The sequence below is a fragment of the Nicotiana tomentosiformis genome, chromosome 5, assembly GCF_000390325.3.
Source record: "Nicotiana tomentosiformis chromosome 5, ASM39032v3, whole genome shotgun sequence".
Taxonomy (NCBI): Eukaryota; Viridiplantae; Streptophyta; class Magnoliopsida; order Solanales; family Solanaceae; genus Nicotiana; species Nicotiana tomentosiformis.
In genome coordinates, this window is record NC_090816.1 from 129,304,307 (window position 1) to 129,312,512 (window position 8,206).

Here is an 8,206-nt window from a genome sequence, read left to right on the forward strand (position 1 = left end):
GTCCACACGCCCGTCACCTAGCATGTGTGTCACCTCCCAACAATTCACGAAATACATATATTCAGGGTACATACCCTCAACTCCAAGATTAGAAGAGTTACTTACCTCGAACAAGCCGAATCCAAAGTCGAGCAAGCTAAACAATGCTCCAAAAATCCCATTATGCACGTATCAACTCCCGAATGACTTGAATCTACCACAATTAATTTGATTCAGTCCACACAATTTATAGGAATTAATTCCATATCAAAATGCTAATATTTTCCATAAAATCTGAAATTATGCCCCAAAAATCACCCGTGGGGCCCACATATCGAAATATGACGAAACTCACAAAATTCCATCCAATTACAAGTTCAACCATACCGATTTCACTCAAATCTGACTCCAAATCGCTATTCAAACTTGAAATATTCGTTTTGTGACATTATAGAAATTTCCTTCTATTTCTCTTGAAGATTTAATAATCTTACACCAAAAATGAAGATTAATTCATGGAATATAATCACAAGGGAGTTAAGAACACTTACCCCAAGTTGTGTGGAAACTTTTCTCTCCAAAATCGCCCAACCCGAGCTCCAAAATCTTAAAAATGGGTAAAAATGTTGAACCCTCGAATTTTAAGGTTCTACCGAGTCGATTTCCGCATCTGCAACCCTCGCTTCTGCGGACAAATGGGCGCATTTGCGAGCCAGGCCGCTTCTGCAGAGAGCCAAGGGTGGATGCGATTCCGCACCTGTGGATAAAATCCTGCACCTGCGCTGCCCGTCTTCCTCACCCTTTTTCTGCTTCTGTGCTAACCCTTAGCACATGTGGGCTCGCACATGCGGGCAAATTCTTCGCATCTGCAAGCACTGCCCAGTTCAACACTTGGCTGCTTCTGCGATTGATTTCGCGCACATGCTGCTTCGCACCTGCGACCAAAATCTTCGCAGGTGCGATCACACTAGTAGGCAGCAGTTCCAGCATTTCCTTAAGTCCAAATTTGATCCGTTAACCGACCGAAACTCACCCGAGGACCCCGGGATCTCAACCAATTGTATCAACAAGTCCTATAACATAATACGGATCTACTCGAGGCCTCAAATCACACCTAACAACATCAAAACGACGAATTACTCCTCAATTCAAAATCAATGAACTTTAAATCTTCAAATTCTACATCTTGTGCCGAAACACATCAAATCAATCCGGAATGACTTCAAATTTTGAGCACAAGTCATATTTCACATTACAGACCTATTTCAATTTCCAGAATTAGATTCTGACTTCGATATCAAAAAGTCAACCCCCCGGTCAAACTTCCCAAAAATTCATCTTTCGGCATTTCAAGCCGAATTTTACTATGGACCTCCAAATAATTTTACGGACACGCTCCTAAGTCTAAAATCACCATACGGAGCTATTGGAATCATCAAAATTTGAATCCGAGGTCGTTTATACATAAGTCTGCATCCGGTCACTATTTTAACTTAAGCTTTAAACCTTTCAACTAAGTGTTCCAATTCCTTCAAAACCTCACTAGATCCGAACCAATTACCCCGACAATTCACACAACAACTGTAAAGTACGATTTGAGAAGTAAATAGGGAAACAGGGTTGTAATACTCAAAACGATCGGCCGGGTCGTTACATAGGTCCAGGCTAATTCTGAACTGCCTCAATCTTCTTAGGATCTATATTTTTTGCCTTCTGCCGATATTACATGCCCCAAAAAGGCAACTGAGTCTAACCAAAATTCACATTTCGAAAATTTGGCATATAACTGATTATTCTTCAAAGTCTGAAGCACAATCCGAAGATGCTGCTCATGCTCCTCTCAACTGCTGGAGTAAATCAAGATATCATCAATGAATACTACCACAAAAAAATGCAAATAGGGCTTGAATACCAGGTTCATCAAATCCATAAATGTTGCTAGGGCATTTGTCAGCCCAAATGATATCACTAGGAATTTGTAATGCCCATACCGAGTCCGAAAAGCTGTCTTAGGGACATCATATGCCCTAATCTTCAAAGATGGTAACGATACCTCAAATCTATCTTTGAAAACACCTTGGCACCCTGAAGCTGATCGAATAAGTCATCAATTCTTGGCAACTAATACTTGTTCTTGATAGTAGCCTTGTTCATCTGCCGATAATCTATACATATCCGCATTGAACCACCTTTCTTCTTTACAAATAACATTGGTGCACCCCAATGTGAGACACTAGGTTTAATGAATCCCTGATCAAGCAAGTCTTATAACTGCTCCTTTAATTCTTTTAGCTCCGGCGGGGCCATACATTATGATGGAATAGAAATAGGCTGCCTGCCCATAGCCAAATCAATACAGAAGTCAATTTCTCTGCCGGGTGGCATCCCCGGCAAATCTGCAGGACATATATATGGAAACTCACGGACAACTGGACTGAATCCATAGAAGGAACATCCGCACTAGAATCGTGAATATAAGCCAAATAAGCTAGACATCCCTTCTCGACCATACGCCGAGCCTTCATATAAGAGATAACCCTGATGGTAGAATGACCAGGAATCCCTTTCCACTCTAATTGAGGTAACCAAATATGGCTAAGGTCACCATTTTGGTGTGATAATCCAATATAGCATGATAAGGTGACAGCCAATCCATTCCTAATATAACATCAAAATATACTATATCAAGAAGTAGGAGATCAACGCTGGTCTCAAGACTCCCAATAGTAACCACACACGAATGATAGACATGATATAATACAACAAAATCTCCCACCGGTGTGGACACATACACAGAAGCACTCAGAGAATCACGAGGCACAACCAAATATGAAGCAAAGTAGGAGGACACATAAGAATAAGTAGATCTTGGATCAAATAGAACTGAATCATCTCTAAGGAAAACTGGAACAATACTTGTGATCACAACATCGGATGACTCGGCCTCAAGCCTAGCTAGAAAAGCATAAAATCGGGGCTGGGCCTCACTACTCTGAACCGCGCCTCTGGGACGACCTCTAACTGGCTGGTCTCCACCTCTAATGGTCTAGCCTCCACCTCTAGCTGTCTGACCCCTACCCCTAGTTGGCTGGTAGGGTGGCAGAGTAACCGGTGCCTGTATGATGGCACAAGAATCATGCTGAGATCTGTTGCTCGACAACCTGGGGCAATATCTCCTGATGTGACCAATGTTTCCACACTCATAACACCCATCTTGCTATTTTGGCTGTTCAAGCTGAAGCTGACCCGAACGGACCAGATAACCATTGTAGTGACTCTGGAGCAGTGGTGCACTGATAGAAGCTGCATGTGCACTAAATGTTGGCTACCTAGAGTAAGGCATAATAAGACCGTGACTATTTGAAGCACCGTGAGATGCCTGAAGTGCTGAATAAAATGGCCTGGGAGGATGGCCCCTACCATAAGTACCCTTGCATCCAGATGAGGCGCCTCTGTAATTACCAGAATGACGGGGCCTCTTATCTGACAGTGGCCCTCTCTCTTGATCATGAACTAACTCAATCCGCCTAGCAATATTCACCGCTGTCTGGAAGGAAATATCATTCCCCGTCTCCTTGGCCATCTGAAGCCTGATAGTATAAGTGAGTCCATCAATGAATTTCCTCACTCTCTTCTTTTTAGTAGGAAGCAAGACGGTGGCATGACGTGCTAAGTCCACAAATCTGGTCTCATACTGGGTAACAGTCATACTACCCTACCAGAGACCCTCAAACTGCCTGCGGTATTCTCTCTCAGTGTAATAGGAATAAACTTCTCCAGAAATAGCTGTGCGAACTGTTCCCAGGTAAGTGCATGTGAATTCGCTGGTCTAGCAAGTACATAATCTCTCCACCACCTCTTGGCGGAACCAATCATCTAAAACACAGCAAAATCAACCCCGTTACTTTCAACTATTCCCATGTTCCACAGCACCTCATGGCAACGGTCAAGATAATCCTGTGGGTCCTCAGTAGGTGTACCATTGAAGTGAACTAGAAAGAGCTTAGTAAACTTGTCCAATCCCAATAGGGCCTTAGAAGACATTGGGGAGCCATCTGCTCCAAAGCAGGAGTAGTGGGAGTTCGTGCTCCTCCCCCAGCGTGTGATACGACTGGTGCCACTGGAAATGTACCATTATAGTCCACACCCTCACCAAATGGATTAGAGCATCCCGAAGTACAGGAGTAGCTATGAATCCTTCTGGGACCTGAACTGGTCCAACAGGTACAGTCTGAGCTGGAACCTCCGCTCCTAAATCAACCTGAGGTTCTACAACAGGTGTTGCTGTTCGAGCTCTAGATTAAGCTCTACCTCTGCCTCTGGCACGACCTCGACCTCTACCCCTGGTCATAGTTTCCACCGGGGGATTCGGCCCCTGTCCGTCGGTAGATGTATTATGCGTTCTCGCCATCTGCGAGAGAATAAGAATAAAATGATTCAATCATCGATGATAGAATAAAATCGCACGACAGAAGAAGAAAGAAGTGATATAGTTCCTAAACTTCATAGTCTCTCAGAGATAAGTACAGACGTCTCCGTACCGATCCTTCAGACTCTACTAAGCTTGCTCGTGACATGTGAGACCTAAGTAACCTAGTGCTCTGATACCAACTTGTCACGACCCGAAATTCCCACCTTCGGGGCCGTGATGACGCCTAACATTTCACTTGTTAGGCAAGCCAAATTTAGAATAATTTTAACCATTTTTAACAATTCATCTTACTTAAATAGTAAAGAAACCAACAGCCGGATTAATGCCTGAATTTAAATGAACAAACCAAAATAATAACGATATCTAAATACCATTCCAGAACTGGTATACATCACTTCGGAGTGATATATACATTACACATTTAAAAACTTTGGGTTTCAACAAACTACCGAACAATAAAGTTTGATTTTGGAAACACACCATCATTACGAGAATATATATACGGTAAAAATATTACGTCAGTCCATTAATATATGGTATTCTTCAAATGAATATTTGTGCAAAAAAAATAAATCACGTCTTACACAAAATCATATTGTGTTTAATTATGGATTATTCATTTCTTGTATGTATTGTCACATGTCATATAATGACCAGTGTGAAGCAAATATATTAAAGGGCTCCCTTTGGGCAAAGAGAAAGTTTTTTTTTTTTTTTTGTGGGGGGTGGGGTAAATAAAAAGAAAGAATTTGTCCTGTTTAATTTTGGATTCTTTTATTGCTTTTAGTACAACATAAACGTAAGCATGTGAGTTCGAATGATGAAACAATGACAACATATTTGAACTATTGATTTAAATATAGCAGGATCTATAAATTAAGCTCGTGATCCTAAATCTCCTAATACTGCTCTTTTATTTTTCTTTTTATAAAACGTCTATTAATGCTTCTAATTGATCCAATTTCATGTAAGCATATGATGCGGGCAAGATTTCAATAGATAGCAGTAAAAATTAAGTACTATTCTTTTCCTCTTTTGAAAAGACTGCTATAGAAAAAGTCACCCTTTTCTAGGATAGGTTAGAGGCTCGAGTAATTGACTTTACAAAACATTGCGAGTTCTCATTTTCATTTTCATTTTCATTTTCTTCAAGTAAACCATTATTCCACGAGAACAAGAAAATGTTAAATATATTACTCTTCCTTTTTTATTTGTCCAATTTGCATTTTGTACTCCCTTTAAAAATAAATAAGTACTCCATCCGTTCACTTTTACTTTTGTACTTTTGTAACGATCCGACCGATCGTTTTGCTTTCTAGGTCCCCGTTCCCCAAAATAAGACTTCTCGTATGTGCTTTAACTGTTTTATGAATTGCGGGGATGGTTAGTATGAGATTTGGAACGGTTCAAGTTAAAATCGGAACATTCGGTTCCTTAAGGTTGGCAAAAAGGACTAAATTTGACTTTGGTCAACGTTTTGAGTAAACGACCTCGGAACTGGGATTTGACGGTCCCAATAGGTTCGTATGATGCTTTTGGACCTGGGCGTATGCTCGGATCAGGTTTTGGATGACCCGTGAGCATTTCAGTGCTTAATATTGATAGTTGGCACCTTGAAGGTTTTAAAATTCTTTAAATTCGGTTTAGAGTAGGTTTTGGTGTTATCGAGGTCCGTTTAGGATTCCGAGCTTAGGAATAGTTCCGTATGGTGATTTAAGACTTGCACGCAAAATTTGGTGTCATGCCGAGGAGTTTAAGTATGTTTCGGTGCGTTCGGAGTAAGTTGGAAGACCTTGAAGTTCATAAATTGATTCAATTTGGTTTGGGGTGTGATTCTTAGTTTTGATATTATTTTATGCGTTGCGAGAATGCGAGCGAGTTCGTTTTATAATTTCAAACTTGTTGGTTGCCACGACCCGAAATTTCCACCTTCGGGACCGTGATGGCGCCTAACATTTCACTTGCTAGGCAAGCGAGCGTTAGAATAATTTTAACTATTTTTAACAATTCATCTTAATTAATTAGTAAAGAAACCAACAGCCAGAATAATATCTAAATTTAAATGAACAAACCAAAATAATAACGATTTCTAAATATCATCCCAGAATTGGAGTCACAATAATAATAGCGATTTATTTTATCATTCCGTTGCGGCGTGAAACCGTTCCAACAATATAATCCTTCAAATTAATTTCTGTTGCGGCGTGCAACCCGATCCAACAATATAAACTTTCAATTAAATTTCGTTGCGGCTTACAACCCGCTCCAATAATAGAAACTTAAAATAAAATCCGTTGCGGCGTGCAACCCGATCAACAATATAATCTTTTAATTAAATTCCGTTGCGGCGTGCAACCCGCTCCAGTAATATAAACTTAAAATAAAATCCGTTGCGGCGTGCAACCCGTTCCAATAATATAATTTAACAACACTTGAATGTAACAATACTCCAATAAATACCACATTTAATAAGAAATTATTAGGCAACAAGGCATACAATAATTATGATTTATTTAGGAAACAAGTAATGACAAGTAGCAATTAATTATAGAAATCAGGGAAACAATAAGCAATGTAATATTTAATATGCTAAATGTCAAGTAGCAATTAAGACATATAAGTCAAATAAGCATGTAGCAATTATAGCATGAATTCAAGATATAATATTGGACAAGGAATATGACAGAAATAATTAATATGATAATTAATTCATAATTTAAAATAATTTATGATTTTCAGATAAATTTGCAAACAAACCATTTGACGACGTATAGGTACTCGTCACCTCGCCTATACGTCGTTATATATAAAATTCACGAAACAACTAATTCAAAGGTTCTATTCCCTCAAGTCAAGGTTAACCACGACACTTACCTTGATTTGTAATTTCAATTGATCACTCGAGCACAGCCTTTCCTTTCGAATTTTTCTCCAAACCAATCAAACCTAACAAATTATTTACCAACATTTCAATTTGAGCTTTAGAAATTATTCACAATTCAAAAGAGACTTAATTTAAGTCATTTTCGGAAAAGTCAATATGGGGACCACTTTTCGGAATACGATGAAAAATCACGAAATTCGGATACCCGTTCCGATATGAGTTCAACCACACTAAAATTATCTAATCCCGACATCGGATTGTCTTTCAAATCCTAAATTTTTATTTTTGGAAAGTTTTGCAAAAACTCCAATTTATTCCATCTAAATCCGATAATATCAAGTAGTGGTCCAATAATATCAAGTACAATAAGGAAGTGAGCAAATACGAGGCAAAGTAAACAAATGAAATAAACAAGTGTAAATATGTGGTGCAATTATCCTCCTTACAATAAACTCAAGCTCTTAACTAGCAAATTCCTCCTCAACCGGAGCATACACACACACACACACACACACACACACTCACACACACACACACACACACACACACTCACACACACACACACACACACACACACACATATATATATATATATATATATATATATATATATATATATATATATATATATATATATATATACTGGATCTCATCAAGCAGGTTGTTATAATTCGAATCAGGGAAACGAGAGTGTGAGGTACATAAATCCTTGAATGGCCCGCTCCAATTAAACTATTAAACTACTGAGGCGAACGGCCTGCTCCAATGAGAGTGTGGTACATAAATCCTTCCGAGGCGATCGACTCGATCCCATAAGAGTGAAATACATAATCATACCGAGGTGAACGACCTGATCCCATTAGAATAAGAAGTTTTGACGGGTCCTTGATCCCACTCACGAATGAACGTGT